The sequence below is a fragment of the Bison bison genome, unplaced genomic scaffold (assembly GCF_000754665.1).
Source record: "Bison bison bison isolate TAMUID 2011002044 unplaced genomic scaffold, Bison_UMD1.0 scf7180017864243, whole genome shotgun sequence".
Taxonomy (NCBI): domain Eukaryota; kingdom Metazoa; phylum Chordata; class Mammalia; order Artiodactyla; family Bovidae; genus Bison; species Bison bison.
Window position 1 is genome coordinate 424,049 of NW_011494815.1, and position 14,741 is coordinate 438,789.

General features: G+C 37.4%; 1 protein-coding gene across 4 annotated transcripts in view; it reads right to left on the bottom strand.

Moving 5' to 3' along the window:
• INVS (inversin) overlaps window positions 1–14,741 on the bottom strand; it is a 135,812-nt gene that overhangs the window by 99,280 nt on the left and 21,791 nt on the right. The gene's annotated exons all lie outside the window — the stretch shown is intronic.

The window sequence follows — 14,741 nt, forward strand, 5'->3', positions numbered from 1 at the left end:
TTTGATCTCCTCGCAGTTCAAGGGACTCTCTAGTCTTCTCCAGCACCACAGTTCAAAAGCATCAATTCTTCGATGCTCAGCCTTCTTTATGATCCAACTCTCACATCCATCCACGACTACTGGAAAAACCAGCAGACCTTTGTGGGCAAAGTAATGTCTCTGCTTTTTAATATGCTGTCTAGGTTGGTCATAGCTTTTCTTCGAAGGAGCAAGCATCTTTTAATTTCATGGCTGCAGTCACTACCTGCAGTGATTTTGGAGCCTAAGCAAAGAAAGTCTCTGTTTCCATTGTTTCCTGTCTATTTGCCACGAAGTCATGGGACCGGATGCCATGATTTTAGTTTTTTGAATGTTGAGTTTTAAGCCAATTTTTTCCCTCTCCTCTTTCACCTTCATCAAGAGACTCTTTAGTTCCTCCTTGCTTTGTGACATTAGGGTAGTGTCATTTACGTATCTGAGGTTATTGATATTTCTCCCAGCAATCTTGATTCCAGCTGGTGCTTCATCCAGCCCAGCATTTCTCATGATGTACTCTGCATATAAGTTAAATAAGCATGGTGACAATATACAGCCTTGATGTACTCCTTTTCCTATTTGGAACCAGTCTGTTGTTCCATGTCCAGTTCTAACTGTTGCTTCTTGATTTGCATATAGATTTCTCAGGAGGCAGGTCAGGCGGTCTGATATTCCCATCTCTTTAAGAATGTTTCACAGTTTGTTGTGATCCATACAGTCAAAGGCTTTAACATAGTCAATAAGCAGAAGTACATATTTTTCTGGAATTCTCTTGCTTTTTCTATGATCCAATGGTTGTTGGCAATTTGATCTCTGGTTCCTCTGCCTTTAAGAGCTTCCCTTATAGGTCAGTTGGTAAAGAATTCACCTGCAATGCAAGAGATCCCAGTTCGATTCCTGGGTCGGGAACATCCACTGGAGAAGGGATAGGCTACCCAGTCTAGTGTTCTTGGACTTCCCTTGTGGCTCAGCTGGTAAAGAATCCGCCTGCAATTCAGGAGACCTGGGTTCGATCCCTGAGTTGGGAAGATCCCCTGGAGAAGGGAAAGGCTACCCACTCCAGTATTCTGGCCTAGAGAATTCCATGTACTATATAGTCCATGGGGTCGCAAAGAGTTGGACAGGACTAAGCGACTTTCACTTTCACTTTTCACTTTCCTCTGGCTTTTCTAAGTCCTGCTTGAAGATCTGGAAGTTCTTGGTTCATGTACTGTTGAAGCTTAGCTTGGAGAATTTTGAGCATATTATATAGTCTAAGTACCATTTGTTTACCTTATCTGTTTTTCCCATTACACTATGAAGTCTTTGAGGGCAGGATCATGTCCTGTTCATGGTTTACTTCTGAAACTTAACATAGAGGCTTTTGCATAAACACTTGTTAAGTGAAAGAATCAATAAGATTATAAGGAGTTACAAGGCAATAAAGTAACCTAATGTGACTTCAACAGCAAAGACGCCACTTGTCGGTCACAGACAGTATGTTTTGATCAAACACCCTAATGTGAATCTAGCTACTTAAACGTTAAACTTCTTTTGCAAGGACAACAAGTGTGCTTCTACCATTTCCTGTGAGCAATTTCGCTTAAGAAAATGTGGTCACAATTATACTCTCACAGATGTAACTATAGAAGAACTGCATGAAATCTGAGAGATTGCTGCAACCTTTGGAGAGTTGCTTTGAAAGTTAAAAATTTTACTAGCTTAGATCAAACAAAACAAGTACTTTCAATAATAAATCTAAATGCTTAGTCAGCAGTATTGAGAATTTTTATAATATGCATTATGGACTATAAAGAATAGAATCTTTATGGACTATAATAGACTCTTCAAGATAGCACTTACACAGGAAGAACTTAACAAAATATTTGTAATGATAATGACTCTCAGAGTTTGAAGGCCTAGTGGGGTCACTGGGTTCATCTATCCACTGTCTAGTTTGTACATCATTCAGTTCTTTTGGCATACTTTTTTGAGTCATTTCAAATTGGTTAGCAGAGCTTTCAATGACTATAGCAAAGAGACCCTGGAGCTATAGGGATGGGCTGAAGACATAATCCATAAGCTACAAATGCTTATTCACACACTCTTGACATTACTGTCAACATACCTTTATTCAAGCTTTCATGAAGATATACTGTATAAATGATGCTTACAAATGCTCTCAGTACACAGTATACTACAAAAGCATTTTAAAAAATTATATATGCTTTTGAATGACAAAAATGCACTGAATTTAATTTGTACATAGTGTACATATAAGGAAACATAAATGTTTACCATTTATCACTGTTAAGTTCGTTTCATAGTTCGTTACTGAAATTTAAAATCATTTACTTGGCCTTGAAGAGGTGGTAATAGGATCCCTCTACATTAGAGAATAAAGTAACTCATTTTTTCCAAATACTTTCTCCATTCATACTACAAATGTATGATACATATAGAAGAATAGCATAAGTATATAGGGATATATAAGAGAAGTGATTTTGAGCCTGAATTTGACACAGTAGCATTGGTATCATTAAAACCAATTCTAGCACCTGTTCTAATTCACTAAGAAATAAAAAATTGTATATTATTTGGAAGGAACAATTTAGCTAATGAATAATTTCATTTTTGGGGTTAGTTCATGTAGGAGCAAATGAAAGATTTTGTTTTATAAGGAAGAATGTTTCTAAATGAGTATGGGAGAAAAATACTATCAAATATCATACTTCATTATTAACTCATCTACCTTTAATGTCTCTGTCATTTTCTTTTAATAACACTTTAAAATCTTTATCACTTGTTAGTTCTGACAATGAGATGACAATTTATGCAATCTCTCCCCTATAGTTTCATTTCTAATCTCCACTTAAGCAGTTTACCTTCTAGTGTGATCAAAGACAAAAAGAACCAATGTAGATTTGTATTGTGTGTATGTGTGTGTGTTTGCACATCCATGTTTGAAGATAGCGTTTAATGTTACATAGATTTATTATCCAAAGGGATCTCTAATTAAATAAAAAAGGGAGCCTATGTTAGCTACGTTGACTTCAGGATCCATTCTTTTGTATAAAGGGCTTTCACATGCCTTCCCCCTCAATTCTAAAAGCACACGTTCCCTTCACCATGAATAAGGCCGACATTTGACAGCTTCACAAGGCTGACAGGGTTACCCAACAGCCCACCCTCCCTATTCTCAATCCAATTAGACCTCTAATCCTCCAGATGAAAGGCCCAACTGCTCACGTTCCTCATGACAACGACAGCTATTGATTACTTGTCACTGCAGCTAACACCTTCCCTGTCGAGGCTGCTCTGACAGAAGCAAACCTACCAAATTAGACAGCACTTTATCTGCCCTGGAGGCCAAATGGCACAACAAGTAAAGGCTAATAAATGGTATAAAAATGAACAAATCATAACATTATGACAGGCTGATCGTTGCCAGCAGCCTCCTAGCTCAAGCTTGATGTTCTGTTAGGCTTGCTCCTTCTCTTTCCCCTCTGCTCTAACTCCAACGTTGACTGAATTAAAGGCCAGAACAATTAAGGCATTTGACCAGCAAAGATAAGCCAATTGAAGTATCACCAAGGGACATAAATGTCAATAACTGACTGCCATTTGTCAATACAAACATTCTGGAGATGCAAATATTCAGTCCTCCACTCTCCACTAGGCTACACTGACTCACTTTCCAATGAGAGTCAGTTCAAATGGACAGTCTATGGCTATTTACCAGAAGAGGGGAAAAAAAGAAAAAAGAAATACAGTCTCAAGAGAGGAAGTATTCTATGAAGAACAAGCAAGAGTCATTGGGGTGGGTTGGAGGGTTGCATGAGAAAAAGAGAGATAGCAAAGCAGATCTATTGTTCCTTTAAAAAATATTCTGTTAGACAATTGGAAAGTCAGTACATGTTTTTAGTTGAGAATGCATACATAATGTAGGGAATGCTGGAAAGCTAATGAAGCTGTAACTTTAGAAACACACTCATTCATTTAATGAACAGCTTTTGAGCATGAACCATGTACCAGGCACTGTTCTAGGCAACAGGAAGAAAACGGTGAATAAATCAGACCAAAAGAATCCCTAACTTTATGGAGTTTACATTGCAGTAGAGTATAAGACAATAAACAAGGTAAAAAATAAAATATTTGTGTGTGTGCGTGTGTGTGTGTATGATGTGATACCCCATCATTCTCAGCTGGGTAAGAAAAAGGAGTAGAAATGTAAGATAAAAGTCGGTAAGTCTAAAAAACCAAAGAACTACACACACACATAAACAGCCAACTAAACGTAGTCCTGAATTAGAATAGGAAATGATAAAACTGTATTTTCATTTAAAAAATATTTCCAAGCAGTGTCTACTGCTATGGCTTAGAAACAATCAACCCAGTACAATAAGCACCCCTAGACTTAAAATTGTGGTCTCCAAATACATATATGGTGAAAGATTCAGGATGGAACAGAGACTTGAAAACATTCTATGAAGAAGGAGTGAAGGAATAGTAAAACTGGAGAAAAATTTCTTCACTTGGCCATCATGATGATTATTATTACATTGTTGGCCATGCCCCGTGGCATGTGGGATCTTAGTTCCCTGATCCAGGATCGAACCTGTGCCCCTTGCAGTGGAAGAGGTGAGTCTTAACCACTAGATCGCCAGAGGAAGTACCACAAAGATTATTTTTAAGACATGTCAGATCATATCACTTTTTTCCTCAAAACCCTCCAATGCCTCCTTCATCTGGTTCAGAATAAAAACATATTCCTGACAATGGCCAAAAGGCCTAGTGAATCTGGCACCCATTTCTGTCTTGTCCTCATGACCGACTACTCTCCCCTTGCTCACTCATTATCACCATGCTAGCCTCTTTGTTATTGGAGAAGGAAATGGCAACCCACTCCAGTGTTCTTGCCTGGAGAATCCCAGGGACGGGGGAGCCTGGTGGGCTGCCGTCTATGGGGTCGCACAGAGTCGGACACGACTGAAGTGACTTAGCAGCAGCAGCAGCCTCTTTGTTACTCCTCCAATATTCCAGGCATGCTCCCACTTTAAGTCTTTGTTCTGACCGTTCCTCCAGCCTGGAATGAAAGAAAGTTCTTCCCTCAAGTTATTTATATGGCTTACTTTCTTACCTTCTACAAGTCTTGCTTCCAATGTGACTGCTTCCATCTTAGTGAAGACTATTCTGACTGCCTTATTTACAGTTCTGATTTGCTTTCCCCAGGTGCCTCTTCCCTGGTTTTCTTGATACCCCTTAGTTTAGCATTTTGGTTATATTTCTCTTATTATATTAGTAAACGATAATCTGGGCTTTGGAAAAGCTTCATAGTCAGAAGAGCTATAAAGAGGTCTATGATTGGTCACAAGGAAAATGCGGTGTCCAGGGGCTGACAATATTCATATTTTGGGAATAATGAGCCCCCTGATACCCTCTCATTTCAATTCTGAACAGTAAAATGTACAAAAAACAAGAAGAGGAAATTATATGAACAAATACAGTTCTATGACACAAGAAGGTAATTAGCAAATTAATGATAACATTTTCTTTGGAATCGATGTTATATACAAAATTAATTTTTAGAAGTTTAAATGAAAGTAAATGGATCTGAAGTTCCTTTTTATCAGCTGTAAAAATATTCACTGGCCCCGTGCCCAGAGTTTAAAAGAAATCAGCATGAGTCTAATGAAAAACAAGCTGTAGGTCTCAGGGAAATTCAATATATACTCTTTCTTTTCCTTTTAGTTTCTGATTGATTTCCATGGGAATCTAGGCTTGTGGGGATCTCTAGTCGTGGAAAGCAGATGCCTGAATTTTCATGGCTTAGTAAAAGTGGGGGTCAGTGAAGAGATAAAGATGATTAGAAAATGAATATGGTAGTAGAAAACATGATCATGTTTGAAACAAAATGCTGCAAGTGACATAGTTTTCAAAACACAATCTGCAAGGCTGTTCTGTGTTTGAGAGGTATTACAACATAAAGAAGAAAAAGAGAAAAAAAAACCCACTAATGTAAAGGCATTAGCTCTGGGTTTAAATTCTGAATCTGGCCCATAAGAAAGAAGCTCGTTGGAGAGCAGTTCTCCTGGGTTCCCTTACTTCATGGTTCTCTGCTTGAGCACTCCTTTCCAATAAAGTCTTTTGCTTTGTCAGAGGAAAGAGGAAGGAAGGAAGGAAGGAAGGAAGGGAGAAAGAAAGACTTAGGTACTTTGGCAGGGAGATGACTGGGAAGCTGGATTTCAGAATTTCTCTATGACAGAACCAGAGGTCTGAGAAAGTAAGCTGCAGAAGAGTGAGTTTTCCTTCAGTGAAGCATTACCAGGAGCACTGAACTGGGAATCAGAAAAACAAGATAATTCCTGAATCTGCAAGTAAAAAAGTGGCCTTGAAGAACTCAAACCAGACCTCAGTTTACTTCTAAAAAACAGTTAATATTCAACTATTCTAACTGCTAAGAAGCTACTAGGAAGTTTTTTTCTTACTAGAACTATGTTGTTACGGTTGTTCAGTTGCTAAGTCCTGTCCAGCTCTTTGCGACCCCAAGAACTGCAGCATGCCAGGCTTCCCTGTCCTTCACTATTTCCTGGAACTTGCTCAAACTCACATCCACTGAGTCGATGATGCCATTCAACCATCTCATCCTCTGTCAACCCCTTCTCTTCCTGCCCTCAATCTTTCCCAGCATCAGGGTCTTTTCCAATGAATCAGCTCTTTGCATCAGGTGGCCAAAGTATTGGAGCTGTACTATGTTAGAACAACTCAGAAGTAGTGATATCTATCAAGATTTGCTGACATTTTGTTCCTTGTAACTGTGAAAGTAGAAGTGCATTAACTATAGTCAAAGTATTAAAGAATGGACAGGTTTTTATTTCAATTCTCAGGTTTGTTTAAAAATAGACCAATCTTGGTTTTGGTTGAAACACTCATTTGGTTGGAACACTCCATTCAAAGACCCTAATTATTTGAAATCAGGTTCTTTTTTTTTTTTAATTTACAATATTGTATTAGTTTTGCCAAATATCGAAATGAATCCGCCACAGGTATACCCGTGTTCCCCATCCTGAACCCTCCTCCCTCCTCCCCCCACCACCCTCCCTCTGGGTCGTCCCAGTGCACCAGCCCCAAGCATCCAGTATCGTGCATCGAACCTGGACTGGCGACTCGTTTCATGCATGATACTATACATGTTTCAATGCTATTCTCCCAAATCTCCCCACCCTCTCCCTCTCCCACAGAGTCCATAAGACTGATCTATACATCGGTGTCTCTCTAAACTGGAAAACCAGCAGACAGGTTTAAATATAGTTTCTAAATCTCAGAAGAGGACACACTTGATACTGGCTTGGAAACCTAAGAAGTTAGAATGTAATGAAGCAAAGATTTTTCAGGTTAGGACTCTCTGCCCAGAAAAGGCAGCTTAGCTAAGGCTGAAGTCAAATGGAATAATACGTAAAGGTTGTTAACGTAGCCCATATCAGTCCAGAGGTGGTCTTGAGTGATCATTAAAATTCCAGAATATAAGGGTTTTATAAGCTCAGACTTTCTAGGTAAGGTGGCCATTGCAAATGCCTTTTGGTGACTTCTTTTAGAAGCATGTACTTAGTGGCTCAGCAGTGTCCGACTCTATGCAACCCTATGGACTGCAGCCCACTAGATTCTTCTTTCCATGGAATTTTTCCAGGCAAGAATACTGGAGTGGGCTGCCACTTCCTCCTCCAGGGGATCTTCCTGACCCAGAGATTGAACCTCTGTCTCCTGCACTGGCAGGCGGATTCTTTTATCACTGAACCACCTGAAGCACACCAAGAGCTAAAACCCCATTTGCTTACACTTCAGATATCCACTGGTGACAGTTTGTGGGAGAGTGAGCACTTATTAAATTGGTTTTAAATAGACTGAGTGAATACAGCTACAGAGACGCCTGGAAGTACCCACTAAACACTCCAGGTCATCTTGATGTGTGCTCAAATTTAAGAACCACTGGATTATAGCATAGATACAAGGCTTCCAAATAGCTCCTGAGGTGAAGGCTGGGGAAATGTGACCTGAGTGCTTAAAAGCCTAGGCCAGAAACAAACAACCCAATCAACAAATGGACAGAACATCTAAACAGACATTTCTCCAAGGAAGACATACAGATGGCCAAGAGGCACATGAGAAGACGCTCAACACCGCTAATTATTACAGACATGCAAATCAAAACTACGAGATAATCACCTCACATCATCAAAAAGTCTACAAACAATAAATGATACAGAGGGTATGAAGAAAATGGAACCCTCCTACACCATTGGTGGCAATGTAAATTGGTACAGTTGCTATGGAGAACAGTATGGAGAGTCCTTAAGGAACTAAAAATAGAGTTACCACATGACCCAGCAATCCCACTCTCCTGGGAATATATCCAGAGAAAAACATGGTTCAAAAGGAGACATGCACCCCAATGTTCATTTCATCACTGTTTACAGTAGCCAAAGCATGGAAGCAATCTAAATGTCTATCAATAAATGAATGGATAAAGAAGATAAATAGGTACATATATACAATGGAATACTACTCAGCTATAAAAAAAAGAAATAATGCCATTTGGAGGAACATGGATGGACTTGGAGATTACATACAAATATCAGACAGAGAAAGACAAATATCATATTACATCAACTTACATGCAGAAGCTGAAAAAAATGATATGAATGATTTTGTTTACAAAACAGAAACAGACTCACAGACTTAGAGAAGGAACTTGGGGTTACTGGAGGGGAAGGGTGGTAGAGGAAGGGATAGATTAGGATTTTGGGATTGACACATACATATTGCTATATTTAAAACAGATAACCAACAAGGACCTACTGGATAGCACAGAGAACTCTGCTCAGTACTCCATAATAACCTAAATGGGAAAAGAATTTGAAAAAAAACAGATAACATGTGTATGTATAACTGTATAACTTTGCTGAACACTTGAAACTAACCCAACATTGTTAATCAACTAATTCCAATATAAAATAAAAATCAAAAAATTGTAACAATGAATAATAACAACAAAAAAGTCTAGGCTAGGAACCATTCTTGCTTCCATTCTCCTGCTGAACTACAAATTATGGTCACCAAGTTCTGGATATTTTATCATTTTTTTATAATAGATTTTTAATGAGGTATAACACATATATAGTACTGCATATGTCTCAAGTATACAGAGACATCTGTATATGAGTGTAAGATAAGGAAACCAAAAGCTGTTGGTGTTGTTTTCCAGAAAAGTTTCAGAGGTATTCTACTCTTCTCCTTTACTTTTTAAATCATTAACATGCAAACATATTTTTAAAACTGAAAATTAATATTTAATTTTCACAGATGAATTGAGAATTCTCTTTATGAATAAAAAAGGAACACTCAAGCACAACCTGAGGCTTCTTTAATTTGTATATTTAACATGATATAATTTTTCAAAGTGGGTGGGTAATCTTCATCTTCTTGAAGCCAAATTAATAACCTCGTGGAAGATTAAAAATGCATAATTATTGACATTTAGTGAGATTGCTAAAGTTTTTTTTTATCCTTATCAACAAATAAATGTATCTGTTGAAATCAAAGAAACAGTAGCTTCCCTGAATCAAAACATTTCTAACAGTTAGATATCTTTTGCGAGAAACCCAGGAAAGGTATGATTGATTTCTTTCTTGGATTAAACTGAGTGTGCTAAATGAAAAACAAACTAGGTACAGACGTAGAGTATATTGAGATTAATTTTATTCTCATGTGTATCATTTCCTTAGCTGCTTGGACTAATAGTAATTTGTTTCCAGAGAAGTATGTGTCAGAATAACTAAGTCAATCGACACAGTTCAATAAACTTTTACCATATATGTATTTTGAAATTGGATAAATGTTTCTAATAAACAAAATGGCTAGCATTTGTATTAATAATGACTTTCTATATAAGTAACATAAAATGTATTCATTCATTCAACCAAGACAAATCAGACACTGTGCTAGATTCTGGGACATTCAAAAATAAAGAAAACAAGTCTCTCATCTGGAACTCCAATCTGGTGGGAAAGACACAAGGAAGTAATAATTATCATACATATGAGACAGTGGGGCTCCAATAGAGGTATGAACAAAATGCTATGCAAACATGGGTTTTTCCTATTAATCAACCTAAGATACCACAACATAGTTCATTATCACAAAAAAACCCAAAACCATAATAAATAATAATACATGAAAATGGTTAATCTTTGGGTCAGTAATAGTAGCAATGACTACTTACATGTTACGGCTGTTGAGATTTACAAAACATTTAGGTAAATTAATATCACATGTAAGTATATGTACTTTACAGTAGATAGGCCAATTTTGTTACTTAATACCTTTTTTGTTATTTAATATCTTTATCCATGGTGTTTGTGAGCACTTTAAGAGCAGGAATCATGTCTTTCATCTTCGCATTCCAAGGCCTAGCACAGTGCCTGTCACACAGTAAGTTTTTAACATCTGTTGAACGTATGCATGCATGCACATATATATGAATATCAATGTTACATAAGTAGCACTTTTGAGTTCACAGATAACAGAATTAAGACAGACAATACTTGAAAAGAATATTTGGTATCCAAAATATCAGAGAACTTCACTAAACAAAGGCATGTGAAGTTTAAGAGGGCTCAGTATTGACAGTACTTATTTATAGCAGACATATTATTCATTTTTTAATATTCTCTCTAGATGATGCTGTTAAAGTGCTACACTTAATATGCCAGCAAATTTGGAAAACTCAGCAGTGGCCACAGGACTGGAAAAGGTCAGTTTTCATTCCAATCCCAAAGAAAGGCAATGCCAAAGAATGTTAAAACTACCATACAATTGCCATCATTTTACATGCTAGTACAGTAGTGCTCAAAATTCTCCAAGGTAGGCTTCAAACCATACGTGAACTGAGAGCTCCCAGATGTTCAAGACAGACTTAGAAAAGGCAAAGGAACCAGAGATCAAATTGCCAACACTTGCTGGATCATAGAAAAAGTAAGAGAATTCCAGAAAAATATCTACTTCTGCTTCACTGACTATGCTAAAGCCTTTGACTGTGTGGAATACAACAAACTGTGGAACATTCTTAAAAAGATGGGGATACCAGACCACCTGACCTGCCTCCTGAGAAATCTATATGCAGGTCAAGAAGCAACAGTTAGAACCAGACATGGAACAAGGGACTGGTTCCAAATTGGGAAAGGAGTACATCAAGGCTGTATATTGTCACCCTGCTTATTTAACTTCTATGCAGAGTACATCATGCGAAATGCTGGGCTGGAGGAAGCACAAGCTGGAATCAAGACTGCCGGGAGAAATATCAATAACCTCAGATATGTAAATGACACCATCCTAATGTCACAAAGCAAAGAGGAAATGAAGAGTCTCTTGATGAAAGTGAAAGAGGAGAGTGAAAAAACTGGCTTAAAACTCAACATTCAAAAAACTAAGATCATGGCAACTGGTCCCATGACTTCATGGCAAATAGATGGGGAAACAATGGAAACAATGACCAACTTTCTTTTCTTGGACTCCAAAATCACCAGAGATGGTGACTGCAGCCATGAAATTAAAAGACGCCTGCTCCTTGGAAGAAAAGCTATGACCAACCCACACAGCATATTAAAAAGCAGAGACATTTCTTTGCCCACGAAGGTCTATATAGTCAAAACTATGGTTTTTCCAGTAGTCGTGTTTGGATGTGAGAGTTGGATCATAAAGAAGGCTGAGCATCGAAGAACTGATGCTTTTGAACTGTGGTGTTGGAGAAGACTCTTGAGAGTCCCTTGAACTGCAAGATCAAACCAGCCAATCCTAAAGGAAATCAGTCCTGAATATTCATTGGAAGGACTGATGCTGAAGCTGAAGCTCCAATACTTTGGCCACCTGATGCAAAGAGCTGATTCGTTAGAAAAGACCCTCAAGCTGGGAAAGATTGAAGACAGGAGAAGGGGATGACAGAGGATGAGATGATTGGATGGTATCACTGACTCGATGGACAAGAGTTTGAGCAAGGTCCGGGAGTTGGTGAAGGATAGGGAAGCCTGGAGTGCTGCAGTCCATGGGGTTGCAAAGAATAGACACGACTGAGCAACTGAACAACTACTAGGTATATAAACATGATACAGAGCAGATACTTGGCAACTACTTATTGAATGAACATTTCTACTTCCACAATATATCTCCTGGATCCAACTCTTCCTCTCTCTTGGCCTGAACTATAATAGCTTTTATGTACCTCCATTCTTATCCTTTTCCAAAGTAGCTGCTAATGACTTGCGAGGAATTTGTACTCAGGTTTTCAGGGTTTGCTTTTCAAGTTCCATCTACTGCTAACACTAAAGTCCACTTGGGTTTTTCCATCTTTCTAAGAATCCTGCTTCCTACTAGGGTTGCATTCTTTTACATTCCAATTTGGAAAATGCCTTAAAGGAAAAGCCAGGATGAATGTGGAGCTAATTTTATAAGCTTCCCTTCTCCGAATGATCCTGCCTGTGCTGACTGTTTCCAGTGTCTTCAAACAATATATCTATTAAGTTTTCAGATGTTTTTGGCAGATGAGCTGTTCAAAAATAGGGGTTCATGGTGAGAACTTATGCTTAGTCATGAAAGTCTCTGGTTGGTAGCTCTTTACTATGATTTCTTTTTTTATATTTTTAAATATTTCTTTTTTATGTATCTTTAAATATTCCATCAAATATTCCATCTGGTTACTTTATACTGTGTTTTTAATGTTTTTGATAGAAACTTGTTTATTGTTTCTGCTGACTCTCCTTGACGGTATATTGCTTCCTTATGTGTTTGGTGATTTTTCACTGTGAGATCGTATTTGGTTTATTTTAATATATATGGGCAGGAGGAGAAGGGGATGACAGAGGATGAGATGGTTGGATAGCATCACTGACTCAACGGACATGAGTTTGAGTAAACTCCGGGAGTTGGTGATAGACAGGGAGGCCTGGCATGCTGCAGTCTATGGGGTTGCAAAGAGTTGGACAAGACTGAGTAACTGAACTGAGCTGAATACATATGGGAAGTTTAAGGTGAAGCTATTTTCTCTAAAGAGAATTTGTGTCTGTGTCTGCTGAAAGGTAGGTTGGGCTACAGACCTGGGACATCTCCAACCACTTTTGAAAATTATTTCTAGATCCTCCACCATCTTATTCCTGCTTGAACTATACTATCTCTGATTCTAAATAACGGTGCTTTTGCATGACACACAAAACCAAACACAATACCCAGGTGTGATGTGGGCAGAGTATTAAAGAATGATTATCACCCTTGTTCTGGAAATTCTACTAATACCAGTATAACTTAACTAGTATTCTACTAATACTAGTATAACTTAAAGATGTATTATGGCTTTTGGCAAACACACAAAAACACACAGCAACACAGAGACAGGGGAAATGCATAATTATCAGATAGCTGCGAGACCGTGAAAGTTGTTATTTATAAAATCAGTTATGTAAACCGTGACATGTAAATCATAGTTCTATTTATTCTTTGACACTAAAGAAATCACTACCAAAAAAATAAAGGAGAAACAAAAAGCAAATGGAAACAATGTGCTGCATCTCACTGAGAGACTTAACAATTCACACGACTGGGTGTGCCCTCCCCTTTCAACTTTCTTCACATTATACCTCTACAAAAATGTCATATGATTGGATCATCAACTTAACTTTTTCTCGCATGATTCATTTAATGTGCAATTAGTTTCCCCTAACTTACATTTTTGAAGTTAAGTTTTAAACCTAAATGAATCACAATGAAAAAAAAAATCTAAAGTGTATTAAATTCTTAATACTGGGGCTATTCCCAATCTGAAATGTTTACTTTTTTATGATAACAAGTTAAATAGAGTTACCCTTCCTGACTGAATACTTTTAACAGCTGACAAGCTTAGGTGAAAGGTTATAGATACCTCAGCAGTAGTTAAAAGAGAGATTGAAAATGAGGGAGAATTCTTTTAAATTACTGTAATGAAAAGCAAATTCAAGAGCAATAACTTTGGAAATAACCTGACAGACCCAACTGATAAGAGCATATAACTAGCATATTCAGAAGTACATCTTAATGTCAATCTTTTTTTATGCTTTCAACTAATGAAAAGGTATTTCTCTAACCCCTCAATTAATCAGCTATATCTGGTTCACATTTTTTAATGGGAAATAACTAATAGTTTCTCCTGGATCTAACTAATTTTCATTGCTTTTTGTTCCAAAAATACGTATCTAAAATAACAAAGAGAAAAATACCAGGCACCAGAAATACATTTCATAGACCAAAATTTCATGGTGAGAAAAACTGTTTTCAGGTAAATAAAATCTTCAAATAAGTTTAGAAGCTTCCCATTTAAAAAAATTTTTGATATGCTTAATCCTAAAAAAACTGAGCTCTTAACAAGCCTTTAAAAATTTGAAATAATTTATACCAGCAATATAGTTTTAGATTTTAAAAAAATTGAAAATACAGTTCAGAAAATAAATTTCTTTTATGCTTCTAATGCCACATATTTTACAAGATTACAGCTTTTTATTGTAAAAGTAACACTAAGGAAAACATTTTAAACAATGAGAAGTACTAAATTCATATATAGTCCCATTATTTCAATCCAAACACTACTGACAATTATTATTTTTTGGCTGTGCTTCATGTGTATGGCTTCTGGGATCTTAGTTTCTGCTGCTGCTGCTAAGTCGCTTCAG